Source organism: Ceratotherium simum, chromosome 27 (genome assembly GCF_057802395.1).
Source record: "Ceratotherium simum simum isolate JZ-2026a chromosome 27, ASM5780239v1, whole genome shotgun sequence".
NCBI classification, from domain to species: domain Eukaryota; kingdom Metazoa; phylum Chordata; class Mammalia; order Perissodactyla; family Rhinocerotidae; genus Ceratotherium; species Ceratotherium simum.
In genome coordinates, this window is record NC_141926.1 from 28,428,764 (window position 1) to 28,447,553 (window position 18,790).

An 18,790-nucleotide genomic window follows, 5' to 3' on the forward strand; every position below is an offset into this window, starting at 1 on the left:
AATCTTCCTTATCAAAAAAAAAAAAAAAAGAAATACATGAGAATAATAAACACCAAATTTAGGATGATAATTACCTCTGCAGAGGGTGGGACCATTATGATGAGGAAGAGGAGCACAGAGATTTCAGCTGCATTAACAATGTTTAATACTTAAGCTGAGTAACAGGATCATGGATTTAAGTTTCTGGACATTTAAATAAAACAAAAAACTATTTAAGAAATGCTTTATAATGACAGCACCCTGAAATTCAAGTTTTTAAGATCTTTTCAATTTGGAACCTTGTTCCCTGTCTCATCTTATTTCCCGCACTTCCTTACAGTATTCTCCTCTGGATCTGTCTCTTCTCTATATCATTCAAAAAGGTCATTGTCAAGAGCACATCTTTGCCTTCCTTCAGTCATAGTGTCTCCCTGCCGGGAATGCATCTCCACTCAGTTGGGTATTCCTCTCCAAAATCTTTACAGCCTTTTAAGCTCAGAAACCTTTGGTACTGATTTCTTCATTGGATATAAACTTGTCCTCTTCTGAAATCTCATGAGTGTGTGTATGTGTGTGTGTGACATTCTCATCTATCACTGCCAAATCTCTTTGCGAGATATTTTTCTTACTATGTAGTTCAGTAATTCTAATCTTGATTGCATGTTAAAATTATCTGAGGAGCTCTTAAAAAAATATTGGTGCCTGGGCTCCAACTCAAACAGGCCCCACTTCAAACAGGCCTGAATGACAGCATTTTTAAAAAGCTTCCAAGGTGATTCCAATACCACAGTTATAGCCTGATCATGCCTTGAAGACAGGGGCATCCTCATTTTAGCCACCTCTACATCAGCACAGAACTTCATATATGTGACATGTGAAATATGAGTATGCGAAATACGTGACTATGAGCTCAAATACCAATTTCAGTCAAAGAAAGTAGGAAAAGCTAAGAATCTTAAGAAACTGCTGCACTATTCTTCTGCTGACATTCTAATATATAAAAAAAGTCCACTTAGCAGTAACTTGACCTTCAATAGTTCAGTGTCATGAATATTTGGAAGCAAGTTACCTAAATGTGCAAACATGAACAGCTGGACTGAAATCGAACACTGACTGAAGTGACGTTAAATACTGGAGTCCGAGGAGGCAAGGCCATAAATAAGAGCTTTTAGTTCCAATGTTTGACAACTGATCCTTAATCCCAGAAAGGATCAAAGTAACAGTACACAAGTGTAGAGGATATAGCATGAAGAATGTAGGGCATTTAGTAAAAGAATGACAATGCAAAAATCTTTAAAAAATTGATCAGGATGCTATGTAATAGTGGGAAAAATGTAGACTCTTATTCTGATTCTCCTAATTAAATCGTAACTGTATGTAACTGGTGTGTTGAATTATTCTTTACAGGCAAATGGTATTTAAATGCCTAAAGTTGTTTCATCTGTGATAGTTGTGTTAAAATTATATGCTTCCATTTGCAATAGTCTTGAAAGCAGAGTTAGATGTTTATTTACATTATTGGCATCCCATCAGAAAAGAGAATGTATTGTTTTTGTTTTCGTTTTTGTTTTGTTTTTTGTAAGGAAGATCAGCCCTGAGCTAACATCCATGCTAATCCTCCTCTTTTTGCTGAGGAAGACCAGCTCTGAGCTAACATCCATTGCCAATCCTCCTCCTTTTTTTTCCCCCAAAGCCCCAGTAGATAGTTGTATGTCATAGTTGCACATCCTCCTAGTTGCTGTATGTGGGACGCGGCCTCAGCATGGCCGGAGAGGCGGTGCGTCGGTGTGCACCCAGGATCCGAACCTGGGCCGCCAGTAGAGGAGCGCGCGCACTTAACCGCTAAGCCACAGGGCCGGCCCAAGAGAATGTATTGTTAATCCAATTTTTCATAAGGAAAATAAGTAGATATACTAGATAACTTTTAATGTCTCTTCCAACTCTTAGATTCTTTAACTAAATTGTTTCTGTGGATCTATCTTCAAGCTCACTGATTCTTTCCTCGGCCATGTCACGTCTACTGATGAGCCCATAGAAGGCACTCTTCATTTCTGTTACAGTGTTTTTGATTTCTTGCATTTCCTTTTGATTCTTAGATTTTCCATCTCTCTGCTTACATTACCCATCTGTTCTTGCATGTTGTCTACTTTTTCTATTAGCGCCCCTACCATATTAATCATAGTTATTTTAAATTCCCTGTCCAGTAATTCCAAAATCTGTATCATACCTGAGTCTGATTCTAATGTGTACTTTGTCACTTCAGACAAAGTGTTTTTTCTTGCCTTTTAGCAGGTCTTGGAATTTTTTGTAAAAAGGTGAACACGATATGTATGGGTAATTAGAACTGAGTTAAATAGGCCATTAGTGTGAGGATTTATGTTAATCTTTGCTGTAGCTATAGGTGCTAGAAGCTTCACATTTCTCTAGTTTCCTTGTTTTGTTTTCCCTCTTGACATTGGGCTTCCCAAGGTACGCCTCCTCAGAGAGCCTTCTCCTTGCAGGTCTTATGGGTATAATCCACTGTTACACTGGAGCCCTGTTGGTGTGGTGGTATGGTGTGGGTGAGGGGGAGCAGTCTATAATCTTTTGATTAAATTTCACTGTTTTAGTGGGTCTTTGTTTTTGGAAGGTGGGTCACCTTCACAAGTGTTTCTCCAGAGGTATAGCTTCCCCCACCCACCACCCTCTACTCCCATCCTGGCTGCAACCTTCCACAATCTAAATATATTTCCTTGAAGCCCTGATTTCTGTTGACTTTATTTGTGTTTTTGTTTTGTTTCCCCTCTTTAGATGAAACAGGAAGCCTGGAGGGCGAGTGGAGTGGGAAGAATCCCCTTCCACCAGCTGGGATCTGGCTCTGAAAAAGTCTTTTCCCAAGGAGACCAATCCTTTGCTGTGGTTAAAACTGTTGGTTTCTTTCTCAGTGATTACTATTCCCCTCCTCCTGCCAGAGCCACAGGGATCTCCCTTGGATCTTCACAATGAGAACCTGTTGGGGGTACAAGAAGCAAAGCACATGAAAATGTGGCGGGGGTGGGCCTTAAGACTGCAACCCCCAGGAATTTCTCACTCTCACCTCAGCTTCCAGCCATTCACCAAAATCACCATTTCACTGTTCCTACTGCTTTATGACTCCAGCAACTTCCAGGTCAACAAGTCTCACCTGTGTCTCTCGGGATGAACCTGTCTTCAGGTTTCTGGTGGCAATTTGCCTTGTGACCTCAGTTGTCTGATGGGTTCAAGAAAAGTCATAAATTTTCAGTTTGTCCAGTTTTTTCTTGTGGTAAAGAGAGCAGTGACAAAACTCTACATGTCAAAGCCAAAACCAGAAGGCTAAGTTATTTCTAACTTCATATTTCTAAACTTTTAGGTATATGTAATAGTTAAATTCGAGATTTTAAAGTATTCTATTGGCACTAAATGTCTTATCATTTAAGTATATTTTAAAACAAAAAAAAATTATTTTTAAAAAGTTGTTAGTGTTTAATATTAGTTGAAGATTAATGTTTTAATTTTGGGCAACTTTTATTGTTGACATAGTGAAAATCTTTTTTAGTTATTTAATTTATAAAACAATTGCTTCTCAATAAATATAACGGTCCCAATCACTGTCATTTTGTGACATCTTCCTCAGAGGTTACATTATTTATACAACCATTAATCAAGAGTAATGTCTGTTCTTATTTATTTTGTTTGTTTATTTATTTATTTCAGGGAAAGATTTGCCCTGAGCTAACATCTGTTCCCAATCTTCATCATTTTTTTTTTCCTCCCCAAAGCCCCAGTACATAGTTGTGTGTATCTAGTTGTAAGTCCTTCTAGTTCTTCTATGTGAGCCACCACCACAGCATGGCAACTGACAGATGGGTGGTGTGGTTCCGCGACTGGGAACCGTTGAAGCAGTGGGAGTGCTGAACTTTAACCACTAGGCCATCAGGGCTGGCTCCATTTGTTTTTATTTTTTTTTCTGTCAGTTTACTTTGGGTATTAATATATTCCTTTAAATAACTCATGGTATCTGAAAACTTTGATTGAATTCAGCATTTCACTTTATATTTATGAGACTATTTGTTCTGGTTTCTTAACTTAAAATATTTTTAAAATCACATTTAGTGTCATAATATCAGGATTATTTTGATTATTGAAGTTTTTCTGAAATAAAGGGAAAGTGTTGTTATTGATGGGGTCAGAACATGCTATCCCAAAATATGGCACCTGGCATATTGAATATTTTAAGTTGAAGGAATTTGAAAAGCAACAGGTGCTGGACGAACTCTCCACCCTTCTCCCCTGAAGCAGGTCCTAAGACCCTCATGTGAGAGGTACCCTCCTTATACCCAGACAAAAGGAGCATCCTTATCTCTGAATGTGAATGAACAGGTCTTGCTAAGTTTCCCTCTTGCTTAGGTCTTCCCTAAGTTTCCCTAAGTTTACACTTACCTCATACCCTTTTTTTCTTTTCACATTTTTCCATGACATCCTACTTTTCATCAATCCAGTATAAAAACACTCAGGTTTAACTGCTTCTTTGGGTCTTCACTTCCTTATGAAGGCTCCCGTGTTACATAAAACTTGTATTAAATAAACTGGTGTGCTTTTCTCCGGTTAATCTGTCTTTTGTTACAGAGATCCAACCAAGAACCTAGAAGGGTGGAAGAAAAAAGATATTTTTTTCCCAACATTACAAGTAAAGAAAGTTTTATTTTTGTCTTTTGTTTTTTGTTAGTATGAGGTGGTCACTGACAGATGGTGTAACAAACCATCAACATTATCCAAGTTTAAATGATCATTATTTTGGCATTTTAGAATGAAGGATTTCCTCATTTGAGTAGCTCTATGATAATTTGATTTCTAGTCTCACATGCCAGGGAAATTGTGGGTCAGAGATGAGAACCTTTATCTAAGGCTGTGGCTTCGTTGAAGTAAACTAAAATCCTGAAATTCTGTAGGACAATGGAGAAGGTAAATTTTGGAGCTTAATACTTCTAGATACATTTCATGAAGAATGGAAACTAATTGGGATTCCTTGCTTTTTCCAGTGGGATGAAACTCTACAAAAATGCCCCAAACTACTTTATCAGTGTGAGAATCCCCAGGAGAGGTATGTAGCTTGCCTAAGAGGAGAGTTTGTGAGATCTCTCTGAGTCAATCCGATATCCCACTCTCTCATAACTATTTCACATATTCTCTTCTCTACAAAAGCCTCTCCCCTCCTCCTCATTCTTAACTGATGGCCTTGTTTCTTATTTCATGGAAAAAAATACCGATTTGCCAACCTGCATCTACAATCATATATCCTGTATTCCCTGCTGTAGTTAAACCTGATTGATCATCCAGGGTTCTAAGGTCAACTCCTCCTCTTGTGTACTGCCTCTCATCACCTCCCATCTGCTCAAAGACTTCACTCCTGCAATTTCCCCCTCTCTCTTCCATATTGAAAAAAAAAAAAGACAACAAACTCACCTTGATTCCACATCTCCTTCAGCTTTACTTTCCATTTATCTGTTCTCTTTACAGCCAAACCTCTTAAAAAGAATTGTCTGTACTCATTGTCTACAATTCCGTTTTCTCACACTCTCTTGAACCTACTCTATTCTACTTCTGTCTCTTTCCTTCCATAAGAACTGTTGGTTCAAGGTCACCAGTGACCTCCATGCAGCCAAATCCAATGGCCAATTCTCATCCTGATATTGCCTCACCTATGAGCAGCTTTTGGCCTGTGAGCAGCTTTTGACACAAATGATCGTCCCCTCCTTCTTGAAACACTTTCCTCACTCCACACCAAGACCCTCCTTGCTTTTGATTGTCCTCTATCTCACTGACCACTACTTCCCAGTCTCCTTTGTGGGATCTGGTTCTGCCTTACCTTGAGAATTTCTAAGTTGGTCTTCCCCAGAGACTTTTTTTTTCTCTTTATGTATATTCACTTTCTAGGTTATGTTATTTAGTCCCATAGCTTTCATGCTGTATCTGTAAAAATTCTAAAATTAATATCTGCCTACTCAACAACTACACATGGATATCTACAACTACCTCAAACGTAGATTGTCCAAAACTAAACTCTTGATTAAACCTGTTCCTCCCAAGCCTCTCCCTTGTATGTATTTGGTTGTTATTATATGCCAGGTACTGAATGCCAAAAACAGAAAGGTGGTTTTTAAATCATTTTTTAATAGTTAAAATTTGTTTTTAAAAATATAGTATGATGTAATTTCTCCAGTGTGAACTATGCCTCTTTAACTAAAAATTTCTGATATTTTGGGATGATGAGAGCTAACATACTAGTGGAGGACTTTCTTCTTCCTTTTTCTTTTTAAACTGAGAGACATTGATTCTCTATTTAGTCATTTAAAAAATAGTTTGGGCTGTGCGTGGCAGTGGGTCTGAGGAGAGGTAAGCTTTCTAGAGGCCTGGACAGTGCACTGTGACATGGGGATATGAGGGGCAGGAGGCTGGCTCTGGGAATGTGATGTGGGCTGTGGGCTCCAGGCTTAGTCAGTGCCTTGGTTCCAGAATTCAGCTTGGTGCAGGTGACTACACCTTTTGGAGTTGGCTGCAGCTTTGTAGTAAAAGCACTGAAGGTAAGTGAAGCATTTTGGGTAGTGGCACAAATATTGATTTCTGCAGACAAAACTCTTAATCAAAACAAAATGATGATACTACTCTCAAAGATTATAACCACAATGAGGAAAAGTTCACCATGGTTATGGTGACAAATCCCAAAGCAGTGACAACACCAGCCCCAGCTACAGCCCAGAGATCAAATCCTGCCACCACTGCCACGGTTGGCTCCCCCACAGCAGCAACTGTGGCTCAAGCCCCACCTCTGTCCCTGCTTTGGCTCCGCCTTCTGCACCTGCGCCCACCGCTCCAGCATCAAGGACGGCGTCTTTGGAACCTGCACCTCCTGGAGCAGCTGAACAAGAGAAACCTGCACAAAAGCCAGCGGGGGCACCAGTGACCACTAGCCCAATACCAACGGACGACACAGGAGGAGATTCTTCTCCGCAAAACCTTTTTGAACATGCAACCAGAACACTTGTGACAGGTTGATCTTATGAGAATATGGTAATGAGATCATGTCAATGAGCTAGTTTCAACAACCCTGACAGCAGTAAAGTATCTTTTTTTACCTTACCAATTATTAACCAAAAAAATGTATTAATAATAGACTATTTTTAGAGCAGTGTTAGGTTTACAGAAAAATTGAGCAGAGAGTACAGAGAGTTCCCATATCCCCTCACCCCCTTCTCTCTATTATTACCCTCTTGCGTTGGTGTGGTCCATTTGTTACAATTTATGAACCAGTATTGATACATTCATTATTACCTACAGTCCTTAGTTTACATAAGGGTTCACTCTTTGTGTTGTACACTTCTGTGGGTTTTGACAAATGCATAGTGTTATCTGTTCACCATTACACTATCATAGGGAGTAGTTTCAGTGCCCTAAAAATCCTCTGTGTTCTGCCTGTTCATTCTCCCGCCTCTCCTTCCCTCTGGCAACCACTGATCTTTGTACTGTCTCTATAGATTTGTCTTTTCCAGAATGTTGTGTAGTTGGAATCATACAGCATGAAGTCTTTTCAAACTGACTTCTTTCACTTAGTAATATGCTTTCAGGATTCTCCATGTCTTTTTGTGGCTTCACAGCTCATTTCTTTTATTATCGCTAAATAATATTCCATTGTCTGGATGTACCACTGTTTATTTATGCATTTACCTACTGACATCTTGGTTATTTTCAATTTTTGGCAATTATGAATAAAGCTGCCTTAAACATTCGTGTGTTTGTTTTTATGGGGACATAGTTTTCAACTCCTTTGGGTAAATACCAAGTATCACGATTTCTAGATCATATGGTAAGAGTATGTTTAACGTTGTAGAAAACCACCAAACTCTCTTCCAAAGTGGCTGTACTATTTTGCATTTCTGCTATCAATGAATGAGAGTTCCTGTTGCTCTACATCCTAGCCAGCATTGGTCTTGTCAGTGTTTTGGATTTTTGCTGTTGTAATAGATGTGTAGTGGTATCTCATTGATATTTTAATTTGCAATTCCCTAATGACATTTTTTATGCTTATTTACCATCTGTATATCTTCTTTGGCGAGATGTCTGTTCAGATCTTTAGCCCACTATTTTTTTTTTTCTTTTTGCTGAGGAAGATTTGCCCTGAGCTAACATCCGTGCCAATCTTCCTCTGTTTGTATATGGGTCACTGCCACAGCATGACTGCTGACAAGTGGTGCAGGTCTGCACCCGGGAACCAAACCCGGGCTACCAAAGCAGAGCATGCCAAACTTAACCACTAGGCCATGGGGCTCGCCTCCTTAGCCCACTTTTTAATTGTGTTGTTTGTTTTCTTATTATTGAGTTTTAAGAGTTCTTTGTATATTTTGGATACAAGTCCTTTATCAGATATGTGTTTTGTAAATATCTTCTCCCAGTCTGTGGCTTGTCTGCAACTCTACAAGTGTCTTTTGATGGGAAGTCTTGGAAAGAGGGAAAGTCAGGCTATGGTTGACCCCTCAAGCGGTGAGAACTGGTCTCCTCAGTCTGGAGCAGTGGCTATAGCTGCAGCAACTACAACAGCAACTTCTGGAGGACCTGCCCTTGGATTTTTACAGAATCAATCTTGAGTGAGATACATCACTCAACAGAGTCCTTCTCTGCTTCCCACATTGCTGCCTCAGATAGATCAAGAAAATCTTTGGCAATTGTAGCAAATTAGCCAACCTTGGGAGCGTTGATTCAGACGTTAAATGGACAATTTCTAGAAGCTGGTCGTCAAGAAGGAGGGGCTGGAAATGGCAGTGGAAGAGCTGCAGAAGCTGGAAGTACTCGTATGAGCGACTATTATGGACTGCATGTTTGTGTCCCCCCCCAAATTCGTAGGTTGAAATCCTAATCCCCAATGTGACAATATTAGGAGGTGGGGCCTTTGGGAGATGGTTAGGTCATGAGGGTGGAGCCCTCATGAATGGGATTAGTGCCTCTATAAAAAGGACCCCAGTGAATTCTCTTGCCCTCTCTACACCGTGTGAGGCTACAAGTCAGCAGTCTGCAATCCAGAAGAGGATTCTCACCAGAACCCTGCTGGCACCCTGATCTCACACTTCCAGCCTCCAGAACTGTGAGAAATACATTTCTGTTGTTTATATGCCATGCAGTCTATGGTAATTCATCATAGCAGCCCAGACTGACTCAGATAACCACATTCAAGTATTACATCAAGGAAAAGATGCTATAGAAAGGTTAAAGGCTTTGGGGTTCCTGAGGCACTTGTGATATAAGCATATTTTGCTTTTGAGAAGATTGATAGGGACGTTTTTCCCCCTCACATTTTACATCAGTGTATTACATTATCTCTTCCCTGGACCGTGAGGGATGATTTGGGCTCATCTCTACAACTTGGTAAAAGGTAGTATATTTTCAGGTTGGGAAGGGAGGGATATAGGAAATAGGGCAGAGACAAATACAGTGTACATCTACTTAAATTAAATTACATATCCATACAGTGCATAGAATATTATACAACCAAAAATTAACATTTCATGGTCTTTATTTCCTCCATAAAATAGTAGAAAACTTTCCCTAGGTGTTTACTTGTAGTATACTAGGTCCAGAAATTTAGTGTCATGCCCTGTTTTATATTTCTTTGATTTTACCAGAAACAATCTTTGCTACCTAAAATCTACAGTCTCTATTTCACGACAACACTGGATAATGGCTTTGTGAAATTGAAAAATATTTTGGAGCAACTGTAAACAAAAATGCCACATTGTTGATACTATTGTTGCTACTTCAAGAAAGCACATTCTTTCATGATTAATATTTTGGAAAAAGGGAAACTTTTTTAAATGAAAATAATTACTAATTTAAAATAACTTCTTTATCACTGAATTTAAGACCTTTCTTAGATGATTTGAAAAGCTGTGCAATTATAGTTACGATACACAAATATAATTAATTTCTTCTTCACATTTTTGTTTGTTTTGGGTAAAAATTGGTAGTTGTCTAGGTTTCAAAATAATCATTGTGGGTTTGACTTTGATGTATCCTTTTGGGCAGTGTACACATTTTGGGCCAATGAAGAAATGCAACAATCTCTTTCCTTCTCTCTTCCCCTTCCCTCAGCAGAAATGTGAGTTCAAACTGACACCTTTCTTTTTTAAACCCACAAAATGCTGATTGGATTAAAAACTAATGGAAATGTTTCAAAACCAGGTTTCTGACATTTGTAAATTTTTTCCTTTATTAGATAAGGATGTATGACAAATAAAATCATTAATATTTATAATATTTTCAAAAAGAGAAGGACAGAACTATATCCAGCCTCTTTTATTGCATCAAGAAGATGGAAGCAATCTTTGGAGGGTTGGAAGATGCACCTGAAACATATTTTGAAAAATGTAAAATCAAGATTTTCATGGCATATTAAAAGTAAAGTCAATAGGAAAACAAAAAAAAATCATTTTAATACCCTTTTCATTATGTAAATATGATGGCAGTTATCTACATAGTATCTCTTGTATGATGTACAGGCATCTTAAATCTAGCATTTCCTGGATAAAATCCTTGGTTTTTCTCCCAAACCTAATTCTCTCCAAGGCTTTTCCATATCAATAAATTGTAGCACTAGTCATCCTCACTCTTACTGACTTGTAAAAGCACTTTATGAACCCTTTATCACATGTATATGACAAACAATTCTCTAGACTTTTGTTAGTGTTTCAGTTTTGTTGTGGTATTTCTGACATGCCAAGGATGCTAGGTTTTATGTCATCAAATCTATCAGTACTTTCTTTTATGATTTATATTATTAGTGTTATGTCTAGAAAAGCTATCTCTAATCAAGAGATATTATCTGCATTATTTTAGAATTCAATTTGAAGATCTGATATCTCTAACCTATTCCATGGATATTTTTTGACTTAGTCAATAGTTGGTTCAAACTCCTATCTGGGGTCTCTTACCATTGAAGACTGAATTATCCAGAGTAATTATTACAGAGTGGGGATGGGGTAATGATGGTGGTGTTTGTAGTGGTGATGGCCTTTTTACCACTACAAACACCACCATCATTGTGATGTGTGATCACATCACAGATCACAGAAATGGCCTATTTGATACCTAGGCTACCTGATCTTTTAGTGCTTCAGAAAATATATTTAATATCATCAGACACAATATAATTAAATTATACTGTGTTATGGGATGAATTATGGCTCCTCCAAATTCGCATATTAAAGTCCTAACTCTCAGTACCTCAGAATGTCACTGTATTTAGAGATAGTGTCTTTAAAAAGACCCTAATTATGGTTAAATGAGATCATTAGCATGGGCCCTAATCCAATATGACTGGTGTCCTTATAAGAAGAGAAAAATTAGGACACAGATAGATACAGAAGGAAGACCACGTGAAGATGGAGAGAAAAGAGGGTCATCTATAAGCCAAGGAGAAAGGCCTCAGAAGAAACCAACCCTGCTCAGACCTTGATCGCAAACTTCTAGCCTCTAGAATTGTGAGAAAATAAATTTCTCTTGTTTAGGCAACCCAATCTATGGTACTTTGTTATGGCAGCCCTAGCAAATTAATATGTATTGTACAAGAGAGGCCAAAAAAAATAGTTTGGTTGATTTTATCAGTTGTTTCCTCAGATATTTTGTTCTCATGAGCCTCTCATGGTATAAGCATCTCCCCCATCGAGTTGTGATTCTAATATATACATTTTTATTACAATGTGGTCCTAAACTTAAGCAAACTATGTTATTTGTTCCTTAAAGAACAAAGGCTGAAGGAAAACTGACCAGTTGGACTCGAGAGATGGTAGATTATATTTTAATGTGGTTTAGAAATACTGTGGTTTTTATTTTACTAGCAATTTAAGGGATTTTCAAGGGCAATGTTGACTACATGCAATTTTTCACATCTTTGACTCCAGAACCAAGCTCTCACCTAAAATTTGCCTCCAGTATAAATTATAAAAGAGAAGGCTTAGTTTGAGCCAGACATAAAAAGAATTCATACTTACAAGATATGTTAGGATACAACAAATTCAAATTCAAAAAGAGTCAAAGTTTTCATAAAATATTGAGTTTACCTGGAACATTAAAAAAAGATGATTTTTACAAAATAATCGCAACTTACCAACACATTTTGCGGAATACATCAATTAACCAAAGTGTCATTTATCTAAGTCAAAATGTAAACACTAACATACCATCTGACTTTATATCTCTGCCTACAAGGAGGCAGAGATCCTTGTACAAGGATTTGTACAAAATCAAGTTTCTGCAGCATATGTGGAATAACTATAACCATCAGAGTATTGCTGCATTGCCCAAGCCCGGAGTCTCCATTCGTTCACACTCAATTTCCCATACAAGGCACTCTGCAGTTCCAAATGGCCCCAACCATTTAATCTATTCAATCTGTAGATCCTTCTTTTGGCTAGCTCTGTATAAGCACTTTATTTTTCTTAAGAAAAATGAAATTTCAAAACTACTCTTTGTGTGGGCAGAGGGCTATGCTAGAGTCTCATAAGTAGTAAAATATTTCTCAATACCAGGAAAATACTCCTGACTTTTTTAAAGGATGTTTTTTCTTAAAAAAAAAAAGATCAACCTGAATCATTTGAGAGGAAGTAGAGATGGTAGTCTATTTGATGTTGATAATTTAATTTTTTTCTTGTGAAGAATTGCCCCTAACTAAAAAACAAATCATAAAATGAGTTGTATTTATTGTTAGCTTGTTACTTTTGATTATTCTTACACCACTCATTAAGGACTTCAAAGTGAAGTTCATAAGCACAATTACCATCTATTCTCTCCTCTCCACCGCACTGTCCTGTTCCCACACTCTTGAACAGAATTTTTCAAATCAACTTGGCATATTTGCTCTCATAGAACAGCAGTAACAGAAATGTCTGGGAGGAAATGTGGCTCAGGACAAGCATAAGCCATCATATTCCTCATACTCTTTTCCTTAAAACAAAGCTATTTGTAACCTCTGTAGATTTCACTTATTTTTCTAATTACAGTGTAAGCCTTCTGAAGCAATACTTATGTATTTGAAGCAAACTTGTATAGGTTGAATCCTACAAGAGTGAATTCTAAGACACACTTCAAAAATATTTTTTTCATCAAGGAGTCTATTTCATTGAATAACCTTTAAAATTAAAAAAAAGTATATAAATTACATTATAACATTGACTCTTATTGGAGAGGTGGAGGAAGAGGAAGCTGAAAACACGCAGGTTTGGGCAAGGAGGTGGGAGATCAGAATCTTGTCATCCCTGAACTGAGAGGAAGGGTGTGTTCCCAGAAGGAAGTTAGCAAGTGTCGGATGTGTCAGAAAATTAATGACTGAAAAATGCCATTTGATTTCAACAGAAAAGTTGGTATCTTCAGTGAAAGCAGTTTTAGGCAGGTTTGCAGGGAGGATTTGGAACTCATATAGCTAAGGGCTGGAGGTAAACAGGATGTTAGACAGTAGAAAATCTAGTGTAGGGAGTCCACTCAAGAAGCTTGGCGGGGAAGAAAAGAGAGAGGAGGAAGGAAATGTGGGTCTGGGATAGAAAGTACAAAATTACTCAACATGGGAGACATTAGAGAGCTTATTTAAGTACAGAAAAGAAGGATCCAGAAGAGAGGGAAAGATGTGACGACTCAAGTGGGAAAAAGGATAACCAATGGAGCAGAGAGACCCATAGGTGGCAGAAGTGGGTAGGATCAGATGGGATTCATTTTTATAGGAAGAGACGTTCTGCACCATTGTGACAGAAATGAGAGAGGATTAATGGACAACAAAGATAACATTGGAGTTTGCCTCTAGTATCTGTATTAGGGCTGCACATTTGTATGCATTGCTATTTGCTGTTTCTGAAATGCCCAACTTCCTCCCTTCAGGTATGCATATCTCCTAGGCATACTTCATACATAGCTCAAACATGGTTTCTGGAAAGGCTTCCTTGGCATGTGCCATCTGCTTTAGAAGTTTCTCCTTGTGCTCCCAGATGCTCCCTGTGCATTGCCTTGTGCATATTTTGTCCTATAATGGGTATTTACTTGTCAGTCTCCTCCTTCAGCTTACAAGCACTTTAAAGGTAGAAGCATATCTTATTTGCCTTTGTATCTCAGAGCCTAATCTAGATGAGGAACTTTGTTGGTATTTGTTAAATCAATGATCACTTCTGCTTAGTTGAAATGAATTGTCATAGGCATATGTCTTATGAACCCTGTTGAGTGGCAGAGTGTGGGGATGGTAGGTGGTCTCCCTGTCCTCTCTTGCTATGAGTTTTCAGCTTGACTCACTAACCCTTCTAATCATCTTCACGCTATAGCTATTGTTCTTTCTCAGCTTGGCTTTACTCCAGGCTCCATGAACGTGGCTTCACCCACCCTCTTCTTCATTCCCAGAAGTCACCCTAAGTAATAGATTTTTCATTAAGTGTTAGGGCTTAATGGAGAAATGCAGAAATGTGCAGAACAGGAATCAGTGCAAAGTGAGATATTAAAAACCAAGGTGAGAACCAGTTTAAACTCTCGTTGGAAATCCTCACTATAGGGAAACTCTTACTGGATATCTTTCTTATGAGAACACAGCCTGCCACACTTTGCAGGAGCTGCCCTCTCCTTATCTCTCCCTGGAATTCCTTTCTACTTTTCTCCCCATGCCATGGCACCCATCCTTCCCTACAAGGATGGTGGTTGGCAGAACAATGATCCTCCAAGATGTCCCTGTCCTAATCCTCAGAACCTGTGAATATGTTACATTATATGGCAAAGAGGAGTAAAGGTTGCAAATCAGCTGACCTTAAAATAGGGAGAGTACCCTGGATTATCTGGGTGGATTCGATGTAATCACAAGGGTCTTACAAGTGAAGAGGGAAACAGCAACGTCAGCGCCAAAGTGATGCAACGTGAGAGACTCCACTGGCCATTGCTGGCTTTGAAGATAGAAGAAGCCACAACCAAGGAATGCTAGTGGCCTCTAGAAGCTGGAAAAGGCAAGAAAATACATTCTCTCCTTGAGCCTCCAGAAAGGGACTCAGCCCTCCTGACATTTTGACTTTAGTCCCCTAGACCTGTGTTGGATTTCTAACTTACAGAACTGTAAGATAATAAATTTGTGTTGCTTTAAGCAATTATGTTTGTAATAATTTGTTACAGTAACAAATAGGACACTAATACAAGGACCAAGATAACAAACTCAAATTTATTTTATGTGAAATATCTTAAATCTTTTGACTCAAAATCTGCTCCACCCTAAGCCCTGGGAACTTTCTTTGCCAAATTAAAAAGAACGTTAACAAACTTTCCTTTACAAAACAGCCATCTAGCCCTAGGATGAATGGAAAAGAGCCTTCTCATGCTCAAGCCCTCTTAATCATATTTATGATAACATTTTTCATTTCTATCACAAATACACTGTTCAATGTATGAGTCTAGAAATAACATTATCCCTCTTCCAGGAAGACATTAAAATATGTTTGTGTATTCTACACTGTGCATTTTAAATAAGGATGTATAAATAATGTGCCTAATGAAGGGAAGGAGAAGAAAAGTTTGAGGAATAGGAATTTTTTAAAATGTTGATTTGCCGAACTCTTCCAATCTGACTCTTACAACTCAATATTAAATGACGGTATATTGAAAGGGCAGAATATTATGTGTAGTGAAATTGAAGAAAAACTTCATACAACTTAACTCTTTCAATTATTTAAATAGAGCTTCCTACACTGGACGTGAATACAGTTCTAAGACAATCCTTCTCAAACTTTAATGTGTAAAACATCATGTGGAGAATATGTTAAAATGCAGATTCTAATCAGTAGGTTTGGATGGAGGCTGAGATTCTGAGATTCCGACTTTTTTTTTGTTGTTACTTTATTTTTTTTATTTTTTATTTTTTTGTTTATTGTGGTAACATTGGTTTATAACTCTGACTTTCTAACATGCTTCTAGATGCTGCTGATGCTGTTGGTCTCCAGACCACATTTCAAGTAGAAAAGTCATAGGGGAACTTGAGGGTCTTAGCAGAATCTAGTGCTTGAGTTCTATGCTTTTATAAATTAAATATATCAAAAGTACATACTTGCTAAATCTCAGTTTATGTAGCAAAGAGAAAATTCTGTAAAATTATTTGGAATTGAAAGTGATTTTATGACAAGACCTTAAGATTATGAATTTCACTTGCCATTGTATCATTGAACAATTCTCTTTCAATGACTCTGTAATCATCACAAACTCTGTATTCCCCCCCAGTGTGTACATCAAGTATACATTTCAAAATAGTTTCCCGCTAGCTTATTGTAAGAGCTTGTTCATCTGTGTACCAGGAAAAGGTAGGATCAAGAAGTCAGATGCCATTAGCTAGCTTCTTTTCCCACCGCTGTCATTGCCTGAGAGAGGTTCCAAGCTTCCAATAGAAGACTTGCATTTGGCTAAATTTTGCATCCAACATGTTGCAGGAACAATAGTGCATCAAATCTGATCCTGTTATCTAAACTTAAAATATGTCAATGTCCCCTCAACGACGCCTACAAGACTCCCCCCTGACCCCATGGTCTATCTCCTGTCTAGCTCTCCAATCTCATCTTATGCTGGTTTTTCTTTCATTGCTTCATCTCCAGTCACACTGCTAATTTTTCAATTCTTTCTTTTTTTTTTTTTTAATAACTTTATTTATTTATTTTTCCCCCAAAGCCCCAGTAGACAGTTGTATGTCATAGTTGCACATCCTTCTAGTAGCTGTATGTGGGACGCGGCCTCAGCATGGCCAGGCAAGCGGTGTGTCGGTGCGCGCCCGGGATCCGAACCCGGGCCGCCAGCAGCGGAGCGCACGCACTTAACCACTAAGCCACAGAGCCGGCCCTCATTTCTTTCAATATTCCATTCTCCCTCCCACCTCAGGCCTGTGTTCATGCTCTTCTCTCCCTGTAAATACAACTCTCCCCAAACTCCTCGCTTTATTTAATTCCTAGTCATTTTTCCAGTCTCAACTCAGAAGTCACCTTCTCATCAAAGCCTTCTTTGACTCCTCAGACTACATCATGTATCCTTGCCACACACTCTCAGAGCTTCTTTAAATGCACTTATCACAGTTCATAATTATACGCTTGGGTGATTGTCTAATCAGACTTTGTGTCTTTAGATGACCATATGTTCCATGAGGGCAGGGTCTATGTCTGTTTTCTCCCCACTGTATCCATATTGCCTAGCACAGGAGAAAGCATTTGATAAATATGGATAAAGGAATGAATGCAAAATTTGCTCTTTTTAACGGGCTAGCTTAGACAGCCAACATTAGAACCAGAGACATATTTTCTCATAGAAAAATGATTGCCTTGGAAATGAAATTTTGGAATATAACTTTTTAATTCATTGAAGACTGATAATATGTTAGGCTAATCAATTATCACCTCTATTATCTGTTCATTTTTCATTCACCACCAGGTACTATTCCAGGTGTCAGGAGTATAGACATGGATCTAGCTGGACTACTCTCCTTGGGCAGCTGAGCCTAGCACATGTTCCCTGTTGACCGAGCCAGGCTCAAGTGACCTGAGAGAGATTTGTCCACGGTTTCCATTTGTGTCTAAACCTATGATTACAATGGAGAACATGCAGTCAGAATGTGGTTAGAATCTGACTCAGGTCATTTCCAGGATGAAGACCTGTGTGGACTGCCTGCTCTATGTTTTAAACAGGAGGATGGATAAATATCATTCTATCACAATGAAACGAGAAATAGCCTTTGCCACCTCCTCCTTTCAACTAAGTGTTGTTTGCAAATTCAACAATGATCAGAATCTGTGTTATGTAAATGCTTAAAGAAAAATAACACCTACACACTTCATAACACTCGAGCAATAACATTTCTATTGTAGTTGGATTTAAACACAAGGCACACATTTTGATATTTTTCCTAAACTCACAAAACAGAATTTTACCAATGTATTTTTTTACTTTTAAAAGGAATGAAAATGTAAACATTAAAAAACTGATGACTTCCATCTTAGTTTTAAAGAAATTCTTTGTTAATGTACAGTCAAGAGGCACTTTATGAAACTTCAGGTTTTCACCAAAAGTAATAATTCCTAGCCAGAAGAAGAAAAATGGTACTGATTCTGAAGATTCATTCATAAAACAAATATTTATTGACTTCCACTTTTATATCAGGCATGGTCCTAGGGACAAATATCCTTATACTCATGGAGTTTATATTCTCATTAGGGGAAACTAACCAGATAATGACAGATAGTGATAAATATTATGAAAACAATGCAAGAGTGTTTTGAGACAGAGTTACAGAGAAGACTGATCTGGAAAGGAGTCATTTGAATTGAGACCTAAATGTTGAGAAGAAGAATGCCTTGCAAAGAGCTGGAGAAAGAGCAGAGGGGATGCCCAATGCAAAAGACTCAAGGCATAAACCATGTTGCATATCAGAGGAACGGAAAGAGAGCCAGATGGCCCAAGCTACAGAGGGAGGTTGTGGCCAGATCACGCAGGTTTGAATTTTAAGTGCAATTGAAAATCACAGGAGAGTTCTAAGCAGGAGTGACGCAGTGTTTAAAAAATTACTCTGGTGCTAAGTAGAAAATAAATTGTAGTTGAGCAAGAGAAGATGGAGGGAGATTAATTAGGATATTGCATTCGTCCAAGGAAGAGACGGTAGTAGCTCAAATCAGAGCAGTAGCCATGGGACTGGAGTGAAGTTCTTGAAATCAAAATGCAACTCTGCACATAAATACTGCAAATAAATTCTAGTTGACCAGGCATCTTACACAGGAAGGTACTCCAT

At 38.2% G+C, this 18,790-nt stretch overlaps 1 long non-coding RNA gene and 1 pseudogene across 1 annotated transcript in view; one reads left to right on the forward strand and one right to left on the reverse strand.

Annotated features, from left to right (window-relative positions):
* Nucleotides 1-2,628: 2,628 nt before the first annotated feature.
* LOC147913461 (uncharacterized) overlaps nucleotides 2,629-18,790 on the reverse strand; it is a 77,658-nt gene continuing 61,496 nt past the window's right edge. The window contains exons 2-4 of the long non-coding RNA XR_015548678.1: nucleotides 4,420-4,621; nucleotides 3,143-3,208; nucleotides 2,629-2,968 (exon numbers count right to left, since the gene is read on the reverse strand). This is a non-coding gene — a long non-coding RNA (uncharacterized LOC147913461). The remainder of the gene's footprint in view (nucleotides 2,969-3,142; nucleotides 3,209-4,419; nucleotides 4,622-18,790) is intronic.
* LOC147913462 (lysine-specific demethylase RAD23B pseudogene) lies at nucleotides 8,400-9,404 on the forward strand (annotated as a pseudogene).